The sequence below is a fragment of the Lutra lutra genome, chromosome 1 (assembly GCF_902655055.1).
Source record: "Lutra lutra chromosome 1, mLutLut1.2, whole genome shotgun sequence".
Classification (NCBI taxonomy): Eukaryota; Metazoa; Chordata; class Mammalia; order Carnivora; family Mustelidae; genus Lutra; species Lutra lutra.
In genome coordinates this window covers 87,686,097-87,710,805 of record NC_062278.1, presented here as the reverse complement: position 1 = coordinate 87,710,805, position 24,709 = coordinate 87,686,097, and positions in this window count along the sequence as shown.

Here is a 24,709-nt window from a genome sequence, read left to right as displayed (position 1 = left end):
GCTGGGACAGTTCCAAACAGGGCCAGTTGGTCTACCTAGGAGTTGAGAAGCACTGGTACCTAAAGAAAAGTGTGAAGTTGTGTCATATATAAACCCTAGTTCTTTATTCTGGGTCTGGAAAAAGTTTGACTTAAAATGTCTTTGTTTCCTCACTTTTAAATGAGGATAAAGCTAACTAACATACAAGGTAGGTTTAGGTGTATCAAACAAAGTATATATAACATGTGGTAAATGCTGAACAAAAACTCTTTCATTGCCTCTTCTCTGACTAAATTTCTTTAAACATAACCAGAAGTCTTTTAGAGCAATTTAAACTTAACTCTAGTATAGTCTTTTAAAAAACCAATTAAACTTCCAGTGAAGGCTTGAACATGATTTAAAAAAAAAAAAAAAAAAGAGTGTATGAACCCACATGGGCAATAAGAACAGAAGTATAGATGATAGCAGACAAGAATTTTCAATGAAATGGAAGAGTTGTATCTGATTTAGAACAATAGAAAAAAAAAGTTATTCCTCGGGTGCCTGGGTGGCTCAGTTGGTTAAGCGACTGCCTTCAGCTCAGGTCATGATCCTGGAGTCCCGGGATCGAGTCCCACATCAGGCTCCCAGCTCCACGGGGAGTCTGCTTCTCTCTCTGACCTTCTCCTCGCTCATGCTCTCTCTCACTGTCTCTCTCTCTGTCTCTCTCTCTCTCTCAAATAAATAAATAAATAAAATATTTAAAAAAAAAAAAGTTATTCCTCAAGCACATGAAGGAAATACATCTGAGAAGCAAGCCAATTTGCTCCTAGGAGAGTAGTACCATGACACCTGGTACCACAGAGGAGTGGAAACAGACCAAGTGCTAAAACACAGAATTGGCTAACAGTATTTGGAGCAGACAGACCTCCAGTGTCCCTCTCCATCACACAGGCCTGGATAACACTCCCATGAAGGGTGACTTGCATACCTCAGCCCCTTTAGACAGGAGTTTGATTTATTCTCAGGAGAAATAAAAAGGAAGGAGTTTGGGACTCAAGGACATCAATACAATAAAGAGCAACATTAAACATGACATAAAAAGGAAATCTACATGTGAATCTTGGGAGGCCCATACCCCTTCCTGCTCCCCAAAAATCCTATAGCCAAGCTATTCCTCCCATGAAGAAAATGGAAAATTTTTTTTCTGGAGAAAAGAAATGGCCTTAGAGAAAATACATAAACATATCTTTCCATAATGACAATTAGGAGTCCCTCAGTAAAGTAAATTGGTTCCCTGAAGAGCACCTGCCACAATGACAAGCCCCTTAAATATTCAAGAGATATCATTCCATTCTGTAGTGTCTAACTTAAATGTGAATTGGCAGCCAAGAAACAATCACTAATAATTGAGGAAAGATGTCAAGATGATATAGATATAGAGTAAAAAAGGCATCCATATAGACAAACAGCAATAAAAGTATAAAGTTCTAAGCATAAAAAACTAATAAAATATATTGAAATAGAAAAATAAAAAAGATGTTTCAAAAAAAGAAAAGAATGTTTAAAACACAAGAAAAAATTAGAAAGAAAGAACTCTTGAACATTAAAACTGTAAGGGGAGAGGGAAGGTGGATCATGAGAGCAGAAACAGACCTATAACAAGGGAATATAAAATTTAGGAAATTTCCCAGGTGAAAAATTGCCCAAAAATTGCCCAGAAAATAAAGTTAGGTCATACACACACACACACACACACACACACACACACACTCTCTCTCTCTCTCTCTCTCTCTCTATTTTTTTGTTAAGGAAAGAATGATAAGCCATAGAGAGTCAGTCAAGGTTGTTAACATTGAACTAATAGTTGTAGGAAAGAAAAACATTATTAGAAGAGGAAAAATTGTTAAAGAAACATAAAATTTCCCAGAACTAAAGATCACTAGTCTCTAGATGGAAAGGTCAGAAAACTGCCCTCACAAGAAGATACCAAGGAGCATCACTCTGAAGTTTTTACTCATCAGAGATAAAGACATGATCCTAAAAGCTTCCAAGAGATACATTTAACAAGAATTAGAACGTAATTGGGCTTCTTAGCAAACAACACTGGGTGCTAGAAGACTAATTCTATACTCAGCAAGACTCTCTCTCAAAAATGAAGGCCAAAAAAATGATGTTTTCAGACATATAAAAGCTAGAAGCATTTATTACCAGGAGACCCATGTTACAAAAACCATTAAAGAAATTCCTTCAGGTAGAAGGAAATGAGACTAGATGGAAATCTGTAACAAAAGAAGGAAGAATACAAGAAATATTAGCTATATGGGTCAATATACAAGACTTAATCATATTACTTAAATCTCTTTAAAGATAATTAAACATTAAACAAAAAGAGAAACAATGTATGATGGAATTTGTAATGAATATAACAATAAAATATATGACAACAATAGCACAGAGGTCAGGAGTGAAATGGAAGTATAACACTGCAAGTATACTATACTATACTATACTATGCTATACTATACTATACCACATGGGAGGTGGTATACAATCACTTGACAGCAGACTGAAATACACTATGAGCCCAAAGGCAAATACTAAAATAACTGAAATAACAAAAATTTTAAAAGGAGTTATATCTAAATAAGCCTAAAAAGGGGGTAAATGGAATCATGAAAAATTAATTCAATTAATTCAAAAGAAGTAATAAAAAGGTAACAAAGAACAAACAGACAATAGAAAGCAAATCATAAGATGGTAGATCTAAATATTACCACATCAATAATCACATTAAAAATAAATACCACCAGGGGCACCTGGGTGGCTCAGTTGGTTAAGAAACTGCCTTTGGCTCAAGTCATGATCCCAGAGTCCCAGGATCAAGTCCCACATAGGGCTTCCTGCTTGGCAGGGGGTCTGCTTCTCCCTCTCATCTCTCCCCTCTCATGCTCTCTCCTCTCATTCTATCTCTCAAATAAATAAATAAAATCTTAAAAAAAATAAAAAATAAAAAAAATAAATACCACCAATTAAAAGTCCAAGATTGTCATATTGGTTAAGTAAAGCAAAATCCATATTATGTTGCTTATATGAATTGCACTTTACAGTCAATAAAATTCATAAACCGCTAGCCAGACTGATCAGGAAAAAAAAAAAGAAATAATAAATGAATTGCCAATATTAGAAATGAGAGAAGTGACATAAGTTATACTGCTATTTTAAAAATAACAATGCAGGGGTGCCTGTGTGGCTCAGTGGGTTAAGCCTCTGCCTTCAGCTCAGGTCATGATCTCAGGGTCCTGGGATCGAGCCCCGCGTTGTGCTCTCTGCTTGGCAGGGGGCCTGCTTCTCCCTTCTCTCTGCCTGCATCTCTGTCTACTTATAATCTCTCTCTCTCTCTCTGTCAAATAAATAAATAAATAAAATTTTTTTTAAAAAATGCAATAGTATGAGTAACTTTATCCAGTAAATTCAAAAACTTACATGAAATGGAAAATTTCCTTAAATGACAGAAACTACCAAAGACCACAAATAAGAACTAACCTCAGCCCCAAATCTACTAAGAAAATTTAATTTCTAATTAGAATTTTTATGACAAAGACAACTCCAGATTCAGATTGCTCTACTGGCGAAATAATAAATTTGAAGACATATTTAAGAAATGTTTAAGGAAAAAAAAATACCATTTCTACACAGAATGTTCTAGAAAATTGAAGATAAGATACCGGTTTTCAGGGAGGAGTCAAGATGGTGAAGTAGCAGGCTGAGATGACATCAGGTCACAGGAGTTCAGTAGAGAGTTATCAAACCATACTGAACACCTACAAATCCAACAGGAGATCAAAGAGAAGAAAAGCAGCAATTCCAGAAACAGAAAATTGACCACTTTCTGAAAGGTAGAACATATGGAAAAGTGTATCCGAAACAAGAGGAAGATAGACCATGGGGGGAGGGGCCAGCTCCCAGCAAGTGGTGAAGCAATGGAGCACAAAATCAGAATTTTTAAAAGTCTGCTCCACTGAAGGACATCACTCCAGAGGCTAAGTGGGGGTGGGGCCCTCACAGGGACAACATGGTCTCAGGTCCCGCAGGGTCATAGAAGGATTGGGGTGTCTGAGTATAGCAGAGCTCACAGGTATTAGAGCGGGGAAACCGGCTACAGAGACAGAACCAAGGACTGAGCTCTCAGCTCAGGGTTACCTTAAACTGTCATCTGCAGCTGTCAGGCCACTGCTTTTTGAGCAGGGCCCCTACAAGTGGCAGATCTGGGGAGACTCACCTTCCTTCTCTGGAGGCAGGAATCTGCTGGGTTTTAGACTCCAAATGGGGCTGTGTGCCAGAGACAGAAATGCTTGGTCACAGGCTGGGTGAGCTAGGAGCACAGCCAAAGACCAGGGATATGAGAGTGATTGAGCACTTTTCTCCAAGGGCACACTGAGGAGTGGGGCCCTGAGCTCTCAGCTCCTGCAGGCCAGAGATTGGGAGGCCGCCATTTTCATTCTCATCCTCCAGAGCTCTACAGAAAGCATTCAGGAAACAAAAGCTCCCGAGAGTGAACCTGAGCAGATTACTTACCCCAGCCCCTGGCAAGGGCAGTACAATTCCACCTTGGGCAGACACTTGAGAATAATAACAACAGGCCCTCCCCCAGAAGATCTGCAAAAACATCCAGCCACGACCAAGCTCACTGATCAAGGAGAAGAGGGGAATTCCAGAGGAAGGGAAAGCAAAGCATGGAATGCATGGCTTTCTCCCCATGATTCCTTAGTCTTGAAAAGTTAATTAATTTTTTAATTTTTATTTTTTTTCTTATTCTAATTTTCTTAAACTTTACTCTTTCCTCTTTTAATGTTTTTAACTATTTTAACTTAACAATAACTTTCTTTAAAAAATCTTTTTGAACATTCATTATTATAGTCATCTTTTATCCTTCATTGTATCTAACTTTATTTTCTGTATACATATAAGGTTTTTGCTTCTAAAAAATTTTGGGATACAACTTCTAATAGATCAAAATATACCCTAAATCGAGCACAGGGCATTGTTCTAGTCTCCAGCCTGAGCAAATTCTCTCCACTTTCTTTTTCTTTCTTTTCCCAACCAAATTACCTTATCAACCCCTTTCCTTAGAATTTTTTTTTAATTTTCATCTTTACAGTCATATTCCATCCCTTCATCATGTTTACCCTTACTTTTGTATATCTATATAAGTTTTTCTTTCTTTAAAATATTGGGAGGTAGTTTCTTCTAAAAGACCAAAATATACCCAAAATTAAGTGGGTGGCTCTGACCTATTCACCAGTCTAATATATATTTTTAAATTTTTTTTTATATTTTTAATTTCTTTTTACCCCCTTTCTTTTCCCAACAATTTCCTTCTCTTCTGATTTTGTTAGTGTACATTTTTCTGAGGTCTTTGCCACCCTTTTAGTGTTTTATTCTCTCATTCATATATTATTATCTGGATAAAATGACAAGATGGAAAAACTCACCAGAAAAAAAGGAACAAGAGGCAGCACTGAAGGCTAGAGACCTAATCATTATAGACATTGGAAAGACATTGGTAATATGTCAGATCTAGAGTTCAGAATGACGATTCTCAAGATGCTAGCTGGGCTCAAAAAAAGCATGGAAGATATTAGAGAAACCCTCTCTGGAGATATAAAAGCCCTTTCTGGAGAAATAAAAGAACTAAAAACTAACCAAACTGAAAACAAAAAGCTATTAATGAGGTGCAATCAAAAATGGAGGCTCTTACTGCAAGGATAAATGAAGCAAAAGAGAGAATTAGTGATATAGAAGACCAAATGATTGAGAACAAAGAAGCGGAACAAAAGAGAAACAAACAACTACTGGACCATGAGGGGAGAATTTGAGAGATAAGTGATACCATAAGACAAAACAATATTAGAATAATTGGGATTCCAGAAGAAGAAGAAAGAGAGAGGGGGACAGGAGGCATATTGGAGCAAATTATTGTAGAGAATTTCACTAATATGTCAAAGGGAACAAACATCAAAATCCAGGAGGCAGAACCCCCTCAAAATCAATAAGATTATGTCCACACCCCATCATCTAAAGGCAAAACTTAAAAGTCTTAGTGACAAGAGAAAATCCTGAAAGAAGCCCAGGACAAAAAGTCTATAACATACAATGGTAAAAATATTAGATTGGCAGGAGACTTATCCACAGAGACCTGGCAGGCCAGAAAGAACTGGCATGATATACTCAGAGGACTAAATGAAATAAACATGCAGCCAAGAATACTATGTCCAGCTAGGCTATCACTGAAAATAGAAGGAGATATAAAAAGCTTCCAGGAAAAACAAAAATTAAGAATTTGCCAACACCAAACCAGCTCTACAGGAAATATTGAAAGGGGTCCTCTAAGCAAAGAGAGAGCCTAAGAGTAACAGACCAGAAAGGAACAGAGACAATATACAGTAACAGTCACCTTACAGGCAATATAATGGCATTAAATGCATATCTCTCAATAGTTACCCTGAATGTAAATGGGCTAAATGCCCCAATCAAAAGACACAGGGTGTCCGAATGGATAAAAAACAAAACCCATCAACATGCTATCTGCAAGAAACTCATTTTAGACCCAAAGACACATTAAAGTGAGGGGGTGGAAAACAATTTACCATGCTAATGGACATCAAAATAAAGCTGGGGTGGCAATCCTTATATCAGATCAATTAGATTTTAAGCTAAAGACTATAATAAGAGATGAGGAAGGACACTATATCATACTCAAAGGGTCTGTCCAACAAGAAGATCTAACAATTTTAAATATCTATGTCATTAACATGGGAGTGGCCAACTATATAAACCAATTAATAAAAAAATCAAAGAAACACATCAACAATAATACAATAATAGTAGGGGATGTTAACACCTCCCTCACTGAAATGGACAGATCATCTAAGAAAAAGATCAACAAGGAAATAAAGGCTTTAAATGACACACTGGGCCCGATGGATATCACAGATACATTCAGAACATTCCATCCCAAAGCAACAAAATACACATTCTTCTCTAGTGCACATGGAACATTCTCCAGAATAGATCACATCCTGGGTCACAAATCAGATCTCAACTGGTACCAAAAGATTGGGATCACTCTCTGCATATTTTTGGACCACAAGGCTATGAAGTTAGAACTCAATCATAAGAGGAAAGTTGGAAAGAACCCAAATACATGAAGGCTAAAGAGCATCCTACTAAAGAATGAATAGGTCAACCAGGAAATTAAAGAAGAATTGAAAAAAATTTAAGGAAACAAATGAAAATGAAAAAAAAAAAGATTTAAAAATAAATAAATAAATAAATAAATAAATAAATAAATAAATAAAAAGGAATGGCAAATACATCATATTGTAGTTGATATTAAATTAAGAGGATTACTAATACTCTCAAAAGTGTAAAAAAAAAAGAAAGAAAAGAAAAGAAAACACGACTACTCAAAATCTGTGGGACACAGCAAAGGCAGTCCTGAGAGGAAAATATATAGCGGTACAAGCCTTTCTCAAGAAACAAGAAAGGTCCCAGGTACACAACTTAACCCTACACCTAAAGGAGCTGGAGAAAAAACAGCAAAGAAAGCCTCAAGCCAGCAGGAGAAGAGAAATAATAAAGATCAGAGCAGAAATCAATGATATAGAAACCAACAAAATCTATAGAACAAATCAATGAAACTAGGAGCTGGTTCTTTAAAGGAATTAATAAGATTGATAAACCCCTGGCCAGACTTATCAAAAAGAAAAGAGAAAGGACCCAAATAAATAAAATCATGAATGAAAGAGGAGAGATCACAACTAACACCAAAGAAATACAGACGATTATAAGAACATACTATGAGCAACTCTACGCCAACAAATTTGACAATCTGGAAGAAATGGATGCATTCCTAGAGACATATAAACTACCACAACTGAACCAGGAAGAAATAGAAAGCCTGAACAGACCCATAACCAGTAAGGAGATTGAAACAGTCATCAAGAACCTCCAAACAAACAAAAGCCCAGGGCCAGATGGCTTCCCGGGGGAATTCTACCAAACATTTAAAGAAGAACTAATTCCTATTCTCCTGAAACTATTCCAAAAAATAGAAATGGAAGGAAAACTTCCAAACTCATTTTATGAGGCCAGCATTGCCTTGATCCCAAAACCAGACAAAGACCCCATCACAAAAGAGAATTACAGACCAATATCCTTGATGAAACAGATGTGAAAATTCTCACTAGCCAATAGGATCCCACAGTACATTAAAAGGATCATTCACCATGACCAAGTGGGATTTACTGCTAGACTGCAAGGTTGGCTCAACATCCACAAATCAATCAATGTGACACAATACATTAATAAAAGAAAGAATAAGAACCATATGATACTCTCAATAGATGATGAAAAAGCATTTGTCAAAGTACAGCATCCTTTCTTGATCAAAACTCTTCACAGCGTAGAGGTAGAGGGTACATACCTCAATATTATCAAAGCCATCTATGAAAAACCTATAGCAAATGTCATTCTCAATGGAGAAAAACAGAGCTTTTCCACTAAGTTCAGGAACATGGCAGGGATGTCCTTTATCACCACTGCTATTCAACATAGTACTAGAAGTCCTAGCCTCAGCAATCAGACAACAAAAAGAAATTAAAGGCATTCAAATTGGCAAAGAAGAAATCAAACTATCACTCTTCGCAGATGATATGATACTATATGTGGAAAACCCAAAAGACTCCACTCCAAAACTGCTAGAACTTGTACAGGGATTCAGTAAAGTGTCAGGATATAAAATCAATACACAAAAATCAGTTGCATTTCTCTACACCAACAACAAGAGAGAAGAAAGAGAAATTAAGCAGTCAATCCCATTTACAGTTGTACCCAAAACCATAAGATACCTAGAAATAAACCTAACCAAAGAGGCAAAGACTCTATACTCGGAAAACTATAAAGTACTCATGAAGGAAATTGAGGAAAACACAAAGAAATGGAAAAATGTTCCATGCTCATGGATTGGAAGAACAAATATTATGAAAATGTCTAGGCTATCTAAAGCGATCTACACATTTAATGCAATTCCTATCAAAATCCCATCAATTTTTACAAAGAAATGGAACAAATAATCCTAAAATTTATATGGAACCAGAAAAGACCCCGAATAGCCAGAGGAATGTTGAAAAAGAAAGCAAAAGTTGGTGGCATCACAATCCAGACTTCAAGCTCTATTACAAAGTTGTCATCATCAAGACAGTATGGTACTGACACAAAAACAACACATAAATCAATGGAACAGAATAGAGAGCCCAGAAATAGACTCTCAACTTTACAGTCAATTAATCTTCAACAAGGCAGGGAAGATGTGCAATGGAAAAAAGACAGTCTCTTCAACAAATGGTATTGGGAAAATTGGACAGCCACATGCAGAAAAATGAAACTGGACCATTTCCTTACACCACGCACAACAACAGACTCTAAATGGATGAAGGACCCCAATGTGAAACAGGAATCCATTGAAATCCTTGAAGAGAACACAGGGAGTAACCTCTTCGACCTCAGCTGCAACAATTTCTTCCTAGAAACATCATAAAAGGCAAGGGAAGCAAGGGCAAAAATGAACTATTGGGACTTCATCAAGATCAAAAGCTTTTGCACAGCAAAAGAAACAGTCAAAAATCAAAAGACAACTGACAGAAGGGCTGAAAATATTTGCAAATCTGCCCTTGCAGATAAAGGGCTAGTATCCAAAATCTATAAAGAACTTATCAAACTCAATACCCATGGAACAAATAATCCAATCAAGAAATGGGCAGAGGTTATGAACAGACATTTCTACAAAGAAGACATCCAGATGGCCAACAGACACATGAAAAAGTGCTCCACATCACTCAGCATCAGGGAAATATAAATCAAAACCAAAATGAGATACCACCTCACACCAGTCAGAATGGCTAAAATTAACAAGTCAGGAAATGACAGATGCTGGTGAGGATGCAGAGAAAGGCGAACCCTCCTACACTTTTGGTGGGAATACAAGCTGGTGCAGCCACTCTGGAAAACAGCCCGAAGGTTCCTCAAAAAGTGGAAAATAGAGCTACCCTATGACCCAGCAATTGCACTACTGGTATTTACTCTAAAGATATAAATGTAGTGATCCGAAGGGGCACATGCACCGGAATGTTTATAGCAGCAATGTCTGCAATAGCCAAACTATGGAAAGAACCTAGATGTCCATCAACAGATGAATGGATAAAGAAAAGGTGGTATATATATACAATGGAATACTATGTTGCCATTAAAAGAAATGAAATCTTGCCATTTGCAATGATGTGGATGGAGCTAGAGGGTATTATGCTGAGTGAAATAAGTCAATCAGAGAAATACAATTATCATATGGTCTCCCTGATATGAAGAATTTGAGAGGCAACTTGGGGGGTTTGTGGGGTAGGGAAGGACAAAATGAAATAAGATGGGATTGGGAGAGAGACAAACCATAAGAGACTCATTATCTCACAAAACAAACTGAGGGTTGCTGGGGGGAAGGGGGTAGGGAGAGGGTGGCTGGATTATGGACATTGGGGAGGTTATATGCTAAGATGAGTGCTATGAAGTGTGTAAGCCTGGCAATTCACAGACCTGTACCCCTGGGGCTAATAATACATTATATGAAAAAAAAAAAAGATATCACTTTTCAACCAATCCTATCAGAGCAATGTTATCCTGGTAATGTAATACCTCTACCTAATAGAGATATTACAAAAAAAAGAAAATTATACATGGTATTTCTCACAAAAACAGACATAAAAATTCTGAACAAAGGTTTAGAAAGTTGAATACAGTATCTAAAAGGATAATTCATCAAGTGGAGTTTAACCAAGTGGAGACCAAGTGGAGTTTAACCCAAAGAAACATGATCAGGGATGCCTGGGTGGCTCAGTAGCCAGTTTTTGGCTCAGGTCATGATTTCAGAGTCCTGGGACTGAGCCCCACATCGGGCTCCCAGCTCAGCAAGGGAGTCTGTTTGTCCCTCTCCATCTATTCCTCCTCCCCACCCCCACCCTCTCTTCTTCTCCATTAAATAAATAAATAAATAAATAAAGTCTTACCAAAAAAAAAAAAAAAAAACATGTGTTGTTTAACATTTAAAACTTATCAATGTAATACATCACATTTAAGAACCAAAAACTGTGTTATAATTTCAATGGACACAGAGAACACATTTTACCAAATTCCACATCCATTTCTCATAATAACTCTAGCACACAAGGACTAGAAGGAAGTTTCCTCAATCTGATAAAGATGCCCATGAAAAACCTACCACTAAACATACTTAATGATGAAGGACTGAATGTTTTACCCTTAAGATTAGGAACAACACAAAATGTCCACTATCATTACTTGTATTCAACATACTAGCTGTTACAGACAGTGTGATAAGGCAAGAAAGAGGAATAAACGGCATCCAGATCAGAAATAAAAAATGAAATCTCTCTTTATTCACAGTTGACATTATCACCTATGTGTTAAATTTAATGAAATTTACAAAAGTACCATTATAACTAATAAGCGAGTTTAGCAAGTAGCAGGATGCCAGATCAAGATAGGAAAATAAATTCTATTTCTACATACCAGCTGCAAACAATTAGAAATTGAAATTTTAAAATAGTATCATTTAAATAGCAGTAGAGATAAACCTGCGAAAGACGTATAAGACCTCTACACTAAAAACTATAAAACAATACTGAGGGAAATTAAAGGAGACATAATTAATGGAGGGACATACCTTGTTTAAGGATTGGGAGACTAAATATTATTAAGATGTCAGTGCTTCTCAAACAAATCTATATTTTTAATGCAATCCCAAACAAAATACTACCTAGTTTATGTGTGTGTGAGGATGTGTGTGTGGAAACTGACAAGCAGATTCTAAACTTTATATGGAAATGTAATAAGTGACTTGGAAAATACTATTGACAGGTTTACAATACAACAATATTACACAACTCCAAAGAGAATGGCGCTTCTTGGAATTATCCAACTTCAGACCCCTAATGGGAGAGCTGATAAAACATTTTAGAAATTAAGGATAATTGTCGAGAAGTAAGTTAGTCAATTGCTAAGTAAAAAAGAAAAAAGAAATTGGATGGTTGTTAACTACAGGAAAAGCAAACCATTGTTTAAGAAAGGAAATAGAATCATAACACACTAATTGGATTTTCAGGGGATAGCATTTGCAAAATTATGTTATTATAAAGGATCATTGTTTTAGTGTGATGTAACTGTTGGAATGATAAGGACAGAGATTTGAAGGAGTGATGAAGGAAAGCCAAATACTCACTAGCCCTAATAGACAGTAAAGACGGAATCTAGAACTGATAAATCAAGAGATAACAACAACAACAAAAAAAAAAAACAAGTAATTTTTAAAAGTAAATGCTAGAAAAAAAAAACTGCTGAGTGTTCAAAGCAGTTATCACTGGACATTGAGACTTGGCAGAAGAGTAAAGAGGACAGCAGGGGCTGCTGCTGTTGCCATTTTAAATATCGTAAACCTCCTGGGACTTAAAAAAAATTTTTGGACCTGTGCATGTATTATATTGATAAAAATTTAAAACAAAAGAAAATCTACCCCCCAAAATTATTTTAAGTAAGATGCACATCTTACTTACTGTAAGCTTCTTTCCATTATCATGTAGAATTCTAGTTAGCATCTCTTCTCTTGATCCGACCCTCACAAACCATCCAGTGCTTACACCCCTTAAAATGAAACATCCTCGCACATGCTTCTCATGGTCAAATTGGAGCACTCATGGTGCACACTCCATTTCTTTTAAAACTGGCTGTAAGTTTATGTAAGTAACTATTGACTATGAACTTGGTTTTGAGAAAGTTCTGGAGAGCTCTGGCAAAAATCCAAGTCAGTAGTTAATTTTTCTGTTGTACTAAAATTAGATCAAATTTTTTTCAATGGGTAAGTAAATTGCTAACCTGACAACCTCCCTTGTGAAAAAAAGGAAAAAGAAAAAAAAGAGGTGAGGGAGGAAGGAAAATGAGAAATGAGGTGGGGAAAGAAAATTAGAAGAACAAAAGAAAAGCCACGTGTTTCCCTTTTTATATTGAGTTTCATTTAAAAAAAAAAAAAGGACTGTGAAAGTAAAGCAAGAGGTCATATCCCTCACGTCCACTAACTGCTGTCAGGAACTAGTCACCTGGAACTATCTATCACCAACTGAAAAGGAGACCCGAGCCATGAATCGAGACAAGCTGGCATTGAAACAGAGGAGCCACTGCTAGGGACACATTGACTGTTTGCAGCCTTTGAAATGGATTCAGATGTAATCACAAATTTAAACTAGGAAATAATTACTAAATAATTAAAAGTTAAGAAGTAGTCATTACAGCTAGCATTAATTAAGAGTACCATTTATTCATTTATTCCACAAATGTGCACTGAATACTTCGTAGGCTTTGTTCTAAGTGCTACGGATCTGGCAGTGAGCCAGACAGGTGAGAACTCTGTCCTAGCGGAACTTTACATAACAGCAGAAGGAGTTTGACAATAAAAAATAAATCGATATAAAATATGCCAAGTGAGGAAAAGTGCTATGAATCATAAAGCAGTCTGAGTGAAAAGAAAGTTGGAATAGAGTTGCTCTATCTCATAAAAGATAATCAAGGAAGGCCTTTCTGACAAGGAGGCATTTCAAGAGCAAGTCACTCTAATCTGAGTAATTCTTGCCCAAACACACTTACCTGCTTCCATCTTAAAACTACCATATGACTAACTCCAACTCTTAAAGCCTTGTAAGTGTTCTTCCCTGTGTCCCCCTTTTGAGACACCCCTGAGACTTTGTCAAGGTGAGACTCTCTTGCTGAGCAAATTTAATAAACCGGCTTTGCATAATTAGCAGGTGTCCCCATGGTCTCTGTATGGAAGTTCTGACCAGCATATAGAGGATGTGTAACATAACTGGATGGGGTCCCCTAAGAATCAGAGCAGATGAGGATAGCACGGGACCCAAGGAGGGGGTCCTAGGGCAGTGTAACATTGAGGTGTCCATCCCAAAGATAAGGAGGGGCCGGAAAGGAAGACAGAAAAGAATTGTCAGGAAGGTCAAATGAGAAACAGGAGAGAGTGTGTTCTGGAAGCTAAGGAGCTTTTTAATCATGACTTTTAAAAAGGAATCAGCTCTAAAAATTTAACAAGAATAGATTTGAATACAGAGTTGTTGAATTGAGTCCACAAATTTGTTTTAGAATTTTAGTCAATAAGAGGCATAAAGTAAACAAGAGAATACGATGAGCCAAATACCTTTGACCCATGGTTCTCGACACATAGAAATGGTCTGAGGAAATTCATGAAAGAGTTAATTTGAAATCAAGTGATAAAGTATAGAAACATTCCTGAATCAAAGGGGTTTGAAGGTTATGGTTCTCACTCCTCTCTTGCTACTTTTTTTTTTTTTTTTTTAAGATTTTATTTACTTATTTGACCAAGAAAGACACAGTGAGGGAGGGAATAACAAGCAGGGGGAGTGCGAGAGGGAGAAGCAGGCTCCCCACTGAGCAAGGAGCCTCATGCAGGGCTCAATCCCAGGACTCTGGGATCATGACCTGAGCAGAAAGCAGACGCTTAATGACTGAGCTACCCAGGCACTCCATCTTGCTGCTCTCTTGATTAACTATTTACTCAGCTTCTTTTTATTCTTTTTCAGCCTTATTCATCCTTCTGTTTAATCAATCTTCCTTCTCCTCAGCATGATCTATTTCCATTCACTTTATAAAGCTGTCAATGATAGAGTCAAATTTAAAATAAGCAGGCACAAAGCAAGGAGCAAATGTAAAACCTAAAGGAACCCCTTAAAAACTAAAGCCACAAAACAAAAGGACTTTTTCATGCACAGAGAGGATTCATCCAGCATGAATTTTCTTAGCCACATATGAATAATACAGATGAAAATCATACAGTGCTAGAATTGGAAGAGATCACCTAGCTCAAAGACACCAATGTCATTTTAGAAATGAAGAAAATAAGTTGCAGATTAACCAATTTGCCTAACGTCATCAAGCCAATAGGAGGTTGATCTGGAACAAGCCTGACTCCCAGGCTACTGCTTTTTTCTGTAAACTGGAATACTGTCAGATGTATTCATTTCAAATAAAATAGGTAATAACACATTTTTCCAGTCCTTGAAAGTGAAATTAGTTTTCTTATATAAAATAAGAAATGCATGTTGAATTGTTTCCATCCACTTAATGTTTTGCTGTGCACGCTTTCATCAGAATATGGTTCAATTCCTTTCCATTCTGAAGTTGAGAAATATCTCTTACTCATTGCAGTAGTTTCAGAATGTAAAAAAGATGTTGAAGGAACATAAATAATTGTTCAAAAATCCAAGCAAAAAAATATCAAGAAACAGAACTACCTTATTACCATCTACTTATTAACAGGATGTCTGAATTCAGTGGGTTAATAGTCCTTAATCCACTTTTGAGTCACAGGCAAAGAATTGTTTGTTATTTTTTTAATCCCAAACCTGGAAAAAAAAATTTTAAGCATAACTTTCAGATGAAATTATATACAAATCAGAATAAACATCATCTTAAAGCTAGAATATGTATGTTTTTAAACAGTCTTCTATAACAGAATAAGATTTCTTCTTTCAATCATGTACTAGCTATATAACATCTTTAATATTTTCTAATTTCTGGTAACATTTCTTAATGTGTCCTTGAGTCAATGAATTTTTCATGGATTTTCCAACCTTGAGAATCTTCATAAAATATTTCCTATTTTACTTTGTACCAAATCCAGTTACCTGTCTATTTGATATTTTAAAAGTCATAAAAGGGAAATTCAGGCTTAGTTTCAACATGAGATTAAATAATATGATTACAATAACTTTTATGCTCTAGATTGTTCTTAAAAAGGATTTAAGGATACTTTTAAAATACCATGAAATTACATAAATACTTCTAGAGTTAGTAGTAGTAAAGCCAATAAAACAAAGAGAAAGGAATATTTTTTTAATTTTAAAAAAAGGGTTTGTTTTTTTATTTGGAGGTGAACCTCCATACTGTTTTCCACAGTGGCTACACCAGCTTGTGTTCCCATCAACAGTGCACTAGGGTTTCCTTCTCTTCACATCCTCACCAACACCTGTTATTTCCTAGTTTTTTATTTTAGCCATTCTGAAAAGTAAAAAGTAATAGCACATTGTGGTCTTAATTTGCATTTCTCTAATGATCAATGATCTTGAATATCTTTGCCTGTTTCTATTGGCCATCTGTATGTCTCCTTTTTAAAATGTTTATTCATGTCCTCTGCCCATTTTTTAATCTGCTTATTTGGTTTTTGGTATTAAATTGTATACTTTTTTTAATGTTTTGGATATTAACCCCTTGTGGGATATTTCATTTGCAAGTATCTTCTCCTATCTTCAGTAGGTTGTCATTTTGTTTTGTTGATGGTTGCCTTCACTGTGCAGAAGCTTTTCATTTTGGTATATAATCCCAAGAGTTTAATTTTGCTTTCATTTCCCTTGTCAAAGGAGACATATCTAGAAAAATGATTCTTTGGCCAGAGTCAAAGACATTACTGTCTATGTTTTCTTCTAGAATCTTATTATTTCAGGTCTCACATTTAATCCATTTTGAGTTTCATCCTTCTGCATGTAGCTGTCCAGTTTTCCCAACACCATTTGTTGAAGAGACTCTCTTTCCCATTGTATATTCTTGTCTTCTTTGTTATAGAGTAATGGACCATATAAGCATGAGTTTATTTCTTGGCTCTGTATTCTGTTCCATTGATCTGTGTGTCTGTTTTTGTGCTAGTACCATGATGTTTTATTGCTACAGCTTTGCAGTATATCTTGAAACCTGGGATTGTCAGACCTCCAGTTTTGTTCTTTTCTTTCAAGATTGCTTTGACTATTTGGGGTCTTCTAGGAGTCCAAACAAAATTTAGGATTATTTGCTCTAGTTCTGTGAAAAATATTGTTTGTATTTTGATATGGAGTACATTAAAGCTGTAGATTGCTTCAGGTAGTTTTTAACAATATTGGTTCTTTCAGTCCATGAGCATGGGATATCTTTCCATTTGTTTGTGTCTTCTTCAATTCCTTTCATCATTGTTTTATAGTTTCCAGAGTACAGGTCTTTTACCTCCTGGGCTAAATTTATTCCTAGATATTTTATTATTTTTGATGCAGTTGTAAAGGGTATTATTTTCCTAATTTCTCTTTCTGCTACTTTGTTATCAGTATACAGAAATGCACAGAGTCCCATATATTAATTTCATATCCTATGACTTCACTGAATTCATTTATCAGTTCCAGTAGTTTTTTGGTGAAGTCTTTAGAAGTAATATAGAATTACTATATAACCCAGTAATTCCACTACTAGGTATTTACCCAAAGAAGACAAAAACACTAATTTGGAAAGATATATGCACCTGTATGCTCAAGTTTATTGCAGCATATTTGTAATAGGTAACATATGAAAGCAATCCAAATGTCCATCCATAGGTGAATAGATAGAGAAGAATGATACACACACACTTACACACACACACACAGAGGAATATTACTCAGCCATAAAAAAAAAGGATGAGCTCTTGCCATTTGCAACAACATGGATAAACCTTGAGGGCATTATGTTAAGTAAAAGAAGTCAGTCAGAGAAAGACAAACACCATAGAATTTTACTCATAAGTGGAATTTAAGAAAGAAAACAAATGAACAAAGGAAAGAAGAGAAAGACAAAAATTTCCTCTTAAATACAGAAACAAACTGATGGTTACCAAAGGGGAGGTGAGTAGGGGGATGGATAAATAGGTGAAGGGGATTAAAAGTACACTTATCTTGATGAGCACTGAAAAATGTACAAATTATACTATACTGTACACTTGAAACTAATATAACATGTATATTAGTTATACTTCAGTAAAAAATAAAACATTTTTAAATTATTTTAAGTTTTCTTAAAGTTTAAAAAAAAAGAACTAAGGAATGAAGTGAGTACACAAGTACATGTAATGAAATAAATGTGGCCACACATGTGGCTCTGAGTTTTCTATATTCACCAGGGAGAAAGAATAAATATGAGGAGTTACATCATTGACAGTGCCATACCAAGAAAAACCATGCAGCTATTCAGTATACACATTCCCATTCCTAATACCAAAACCACAAAAATTTTCTTTAATGGGTTATCCTGAAAAGATTCTATATAATGTATGAACAAAATCCTTACCATATTTATCATAAATATGCCAAATATTGCATAGAGTTGTTTGCTCTGATCTCCCTTAAGCACAAATTAATCCTACCTAGGCACTATGGGGAAGACAGAGACAGAGACAAATAAGACACGTGAATTCTTCCATCTCTCAAACCCCACATATGTGGAGTCACAAAATCTTAATGGACTCCACTTTCACAATCCCTCTACCTAGACACTCTCCTAGTTTCACCTCATGATTTCTCCTGACTCACTTTGCAGCTTCCTAATTATTCCCTCCACATCTGATTCTCACTTTCCCAGCCATCTACAAGCCAGCTTCCAGACAGAGCTTTCAGAAGCATTGCTTGGGTTATGTCACTCCTTTCCTCAAAACCATTTTCTACAGGGGGAAAAAAGTTGAATGGACTAGTTTGTTCATACAAGACACTTAATGATCAGGTCCCCCCTTGGGACGGGGGTTCCAAACCCCAGCAGGAGTGAGGTGGGCACATAAATGGGTGCAGTGGTCCTGGGATAGAACAAAGAGCAGAGGCGATAGCCCCATCTGAAGAGAGGTGACCACTACCATGGAAACATGTGGACCCATATCTAAGAGAAGCCAGAAACATTTTTATATTAAAACTTCTGATTTTTAAATGTAGAACACTAATTCAAAAGAAAAGTGGATACTTTTTAAGCCAACAAATTTATGTCTTTAGCTGAGATGAGGCCTAAGGAGTGCAAGTTTGGAACATGTATCTAGTTTCTCACTCTGTTCTTCCATGTTTGCAGTTGAACTACATCCTCTACCATCCCCCTACTTTCATACCTCCTCTGTACTGTTCTTTCTCAATGCTCACACCCATTCAAATACTAATGCCAATAATCTTTTTCAGAACCAGTTGAAGGTAACCATTTGTTCTCTAAATTCCTACAATATTTGAACTCTACCCTTCTTTACAGGAGTAAGCACTCTCAAACCAAGTAATCAGTAATCACTTTCACAGGTGCTTTTTCTCTCCAATTAAATGGTCGTGGGTGCACAGGCTATGTGGGATTCAACCTTAAATACTCCACAGCAAACACACAGCCTTTCACTCAATTTTCCAGTATTTAAGAATCAATTATCTTAAGATTGTTAATTGAAGAATTAAAATATTGAGCTATACCTATTACCATCTAAACTTTTGTTTTCAATGCTTGGAAATCAAGCATTAGACAGATGGTTTTTCTTTTCCCCTTCACAGCTTGTATACATATATCAGATAAGGAACTTTCTAGCATAACATCAATTTCCTTAGCACTGAGTTCTTTATTTTCCCATGAAATGAAGGTTTGCACTCCCTCAAGCACATCCTGAAAATATCTTGACTCTGCATGCAATGTTTAGATTGTTTTATAAACCAATTTTTAGGCCTGTGATATATTTGTGCCATTTGTCTGCAAATATAATATTTCCAAATTGGTGTAAGTTGCTCTGCATATTTTCACAAACTGAGCAGTAACATCATTTCAAATTTACCCAGTAACTATTTTATGATCCTGGATATTTTCTTGAATTAGGTTAGTTTTTATTGAAATATACTTTTCAAAAGACTCATATATTTTAATTCAGAGACCAAGACAATAGAGTCTCTAAAAGCCACTCCTATAACCCAGCTTCCCCAGTGGCCTGGCACAATGGTGATACCAGTCTTCATTTATCAGCTGTCTCTGACACATACCCCACCTCCTGGGAAATTCAGAATACACTACTAATCTGTGAAGGAAACTTAACCATAATTCAAACTTTGGAAACAAAGCCAGAAAAACTTGAGGGAAAAATGTCATCTCCAAACTGATGCAAAACTTGACTCTTCTATCCTTCAAGCTGAAAAGTAGGAAGGGCAGAGTTCCCCAAATGTGACATAAAAAATTAGGAATTTGAGCAAAGATGAAATACCAAAGGAGTTAAGGAGACTTTGGTTGATATTTGAATTTGAGTGGCTGAAGTTCAAACTGGCATTTGCACAATTTAAGCTGCATATTTCCGAAGGAAAAAAAGAAAAAAGAAAAGCCAAGTGCTGAAAATTGAAATCCTCTCATGAACAGTCACTCTATTTGAAAAATTAGAGACTTGTCAAGGAACAGCCATACATTTACAAAAATGTAGGGACAGAGCAAATTAAATGACAAAACCTGTAAGAAAAGTAGTTTTGTTTTGTTTTGTTTTGTTTTGTTTTATCCTTCCTGCTAAGTGGAGTAGATATACAAATGTGCTGTCATGTACTTTTCAGGTTTACGTCTTGCTTAAAACACTGTAGTTCTAAATCCAAATCCCTATGTGAAGGAGTTTAATAGGAGCTTGGATAGAACGGGCTCGAACGGTCTTTGGAAATGGATAACAACAATAGGACTTATCATCAGTTGGTGACTGTACATTTCAGATCCTTTCTACCTGTATTTAAACTCTCAGTAGAAATTTAAATCCGTGGCAGTCTATCCCACGGGTAGTCAGATGCCAGGTCACAATATGATGGGAAGAGATTACAAGTGAAAGTTCATAAAATGAATACATATATATGTAGGTATATATTTAAATCAGATTAACATAAATCTATCCATTTTAAAGCTGATACTTAACCAAGAACACCAAAAGAATTTTAATTGTCTCTATGACCTCTTACTAATACATATCGTATGAAGCATCTGTACTTTTTAGAGGTTAAAATAATGTTGGCATCAGAAAGTGAAGTAATCAGGTAGGGAATAAAAATAACTTTGTGGTAAGTTTCTCCTGTGAAGCAATAAAAAGCCTGTGCAATGGGAGGCTAAAATGTTGGAAAGAAAATGTCAAGTTGAGAAATGCTTTGACATAAAGATAATGCACAAATAAAAGGAACGAATACTTGGTGAGAGGAAACAATTGAAAGAAAAACAATTTGTGTGTAATATAGGAGCTTCTGTACACATTTAAGGCATAACAGAGCTGGTAGAGGCTTCAGAAAATGATGAAATATTTTGTTGATTTCATAGAGAAAAAGAAGAAAACCTCACTGAGAAATCACCATTCAGAATGCCAGATTCAAACCAGCTCCTAACGTTTCTGTTACATTGAACTCTTTATAAAAATGTGAGTCTGAAGGCAATTTCCTTCTAGAAGAAGCCCAGTGTGGTAAACAAAATAATGCCCCACCCAAAGATGGCTATATCCTGAGACACCTGGGTGGTTCACTTGGTTAAGCTTCTGCCTTCAGCTCATGTCATGATCCCAGGGTCCTGGGATTGGTCCCACATCAGGCTCCTTACTCAGAGGGGAGACTCCTTCTCCTTCTGCCTGCCACTCCCCCTGCTTGCCTGAGCACTCCCTCTCTCTCTCTGTCTCTGTCTTCTCTCTCTGACAAATAAATAAAATCTTTTTAAATATTAAATATAAAAAATAAATTTTAAAAAGATGGCCATGTCCTAATCCCTAAAACAGTGAATATGATACCTTACATGGCAAAAGGGATTTTGCCAATGTGGCTAAATTAAGGACCTTGACATAGGGAGATTATTCTGGGTTATCTGAGTGTTGCTAATCATATGAGTACTTAAAAGCAGAGAAAGGACATGTGAGACCACAGAAGAATGGTCAGAGAGATAAACATTTCTGGTGAAGGAGGGAGTCTGGCAGCTAAGGAATGTTGGATGGCCTCTAGAAGCTGGAAAAAAACAAGGAAAGGAGCTTCCCCCAAAAGCCCCCAGAAGGGAATGCAGTCCTGCTGACACCTCCATTAACCCAGGGCGACCTAAGTCACGCTTCTGACCCGCAGAATTCGAAGAGGATAAATTCATGCTATTTTAAGCCACTAAGTTTGCAGTAATTTGTTATAGCAGAAATAGAAAACTAACAAATATAGTACATGAATTTGAAAGCATGGAATTTTCAAATTTATGTTTAAAAAAAGTTAGCAAAAAGAATTAAGAAATATCTGTCTCAATTTTTCAGTAGGATGGCCTATGATATCACATAAAAACATGAGATAAAAATAATCTTGTGGAAAGAAATATCTAAAGAAATTTAAATATCTTAGGAAAAGCAGCCAGATACTAATTCCCTCTTAGATGGAGAGCCTCATGAAAATGTTTTACTTTAAAAAACCTGCTTGAGTTTCACTTGATTTTTAAGATGTTAAATTTGACCATGTCGGTCCCTGTGAAAAAGTCCCCAGGGTGTCCCATTTTACATGGAATTAAATGCAAACCTACCATAGTCTATCAGGCCCTATGTGATCTGACCCCCTATGATCGCATTTTCTATTCCTCTCCCACTTCTCACCTAGCCTCAGCCATGCTGGCCTTTTTCTTGATCTTTAAACATGCAAATCTTATTCCCACTCCACCCTAGAGCCTTCATACTGCTGATTCCTGCCCTAAAATATGTGGACAAGCATTGCACAGGGACCAGAATTTGAGACCCAGCACTCTCCAGAAAGAAACCTGCATAATATCAGAGCCATCGCGGGCACCATCAAAAGTATGCAGATCCCAGAACTCCAACCTCTGTCTGGGTCCCAGAACCGTATTTTTAAATATGCAGGCAATAAAGCAACACCACCCTTTTGCGACAGGAGCAGTGTGGGACACCTTCAGTCAGACCCAGCAAAGACAACTGCCCTCGAGGGTGTGTGCTGCCTTCTTTTCACCTAACTCAGGTTAGAATAAGTAATCTTAATGGCTGGATTTAGTATCTTGGTGAAACCAATAGTATGGTCTAGTGGTAAGGAGTACAGTTAACCTGGGGGCACGGTCCTAGCTCTGCCACTCACTAGTCGATACACTTGGGCAAGTTACTTAACTCCCCAATGCCTGAATATCCTCAACGATAAACTGGCAAGGAGTAATATAACAAAGCTATCTCATAGCATCGTGAGGATTAAATTACTGAATACACATAAAATACTTAGAATTGTGCTTGCTCACTAAATGTTGACCATGATTCGAAAAAGTCATCATTTTGGTCAGTCAGCCATCCTGTTGTTGAGACATGATCTACTTTTAATGGAGTTTTGCTAGTGTTTGAAAAATTCTCCCTTAATGTCTTAACCTACTTATTTTTCATCTTACAAAGCTGTCCCATGAAATAAAATGAAAATAGCTATGTTCTTCCCATTGTCTTCCAAACAGTTTAATCAATGGTATTAGACATACAGGCCATAGAATCTTTACAACTGTATAAAATGGTTACTGTTTCTCTTCTGATATGTACTGGATTATCTAAAGCCACAGGAAAATAAAATATCAATAAAAATTTCCTTTTTTATTCTCTCAGGATCCCTGCTGATTTCTCGTCTCTTCTGGTGGCTAAACTAAAAGGGCATAGATTACTACAGAACCTGCAGTCTACAAAACAAAACAAAACAGAAAAACACTATTCTAAGATATCTAAATTTAAATAGGATTTTACCACTGGCTGTCAGGCCCTAAATCCATAAAGGATGTGAATAAGTTAGTACTAAGACTTAGGCTTTTTCAAACTCAAGAGAGATAAAAGGTTGTTTGAGCCTAGAGAAATTGGAGAAGGAAGGTATTTGTCCTCACCCAACAGAGGGTGGCTTTCAACTAGCCTGGCTATGAAATTTGGGGATTCCCAAAGACAAAGGGTTTAGAAATTTCAATAGTCTCCTTGTTCCCATATGAGTTGGCTAAGGGATAGAAACCGCAGGTGTGCCCTTTGGTGCCGGCACTAAGAAAAGGGAACCACAAAGAAATGCCAGTGTGACACAAGAAGACAGAACATGTAAGGACAGAAAGGGTCCCTGCACTGTCTGATCTCTCTCCTTCCGTTTCAGATGTAGAAGGTTTCCAGACATTTTGTTGTGGCCAGAGAATCCTCTTTAAATGGTGACTGAAAGCATGAATAACAGAGGTAGACAGCATTATAAAAAGGTAAAAGAATCATACATTGGCTTTGGCATGGATTTGCTAGAAGCATAAGAAACAAGGGAGCCAGGTATCTCACAATTAACTCAAGAGCCTTACGAATAGGACAACCAGGAGAGTCATCTTCCAAGGAACTCGTGGTAAGATACGTTCTGTACCAAAAACCAAGCCAGGGGGCACCTGGGTAGCTCAGTTATTTAGGCAGCTGACTCTTGATTTTGGCTCAGGTCATGATCTCAAGGTTGTGAGATCAAGCCGTACATAGGGCTCCATGCTCAGTGGAGAGTCTGCTTGAGATTCTTTCTCTCCTTCTCCCTCTCTCTCTTCTCTCTCTTTCTCTTTCTCTCCAGAATCAATCAATCAATCAATCAATCTTTAAAAACAAAAACAATCCAGGATTTGGACAAGTATGTCCAGCCTTATCTTCCACTGAAATTGCCTTACTACAACATCGTCAATGCTATGGGAGAGCAAGGGAGGGCAGGCAGGAAGTGCAGAGAGAGAGAGAGAGAGCTTTCAACTGAACAGTGCTGGGAACCAGTTGACTGAATCAACAATACCCAACCTGAACTATAAAAACATACCCAAATCTGACAGACCAAAGAACAATTGT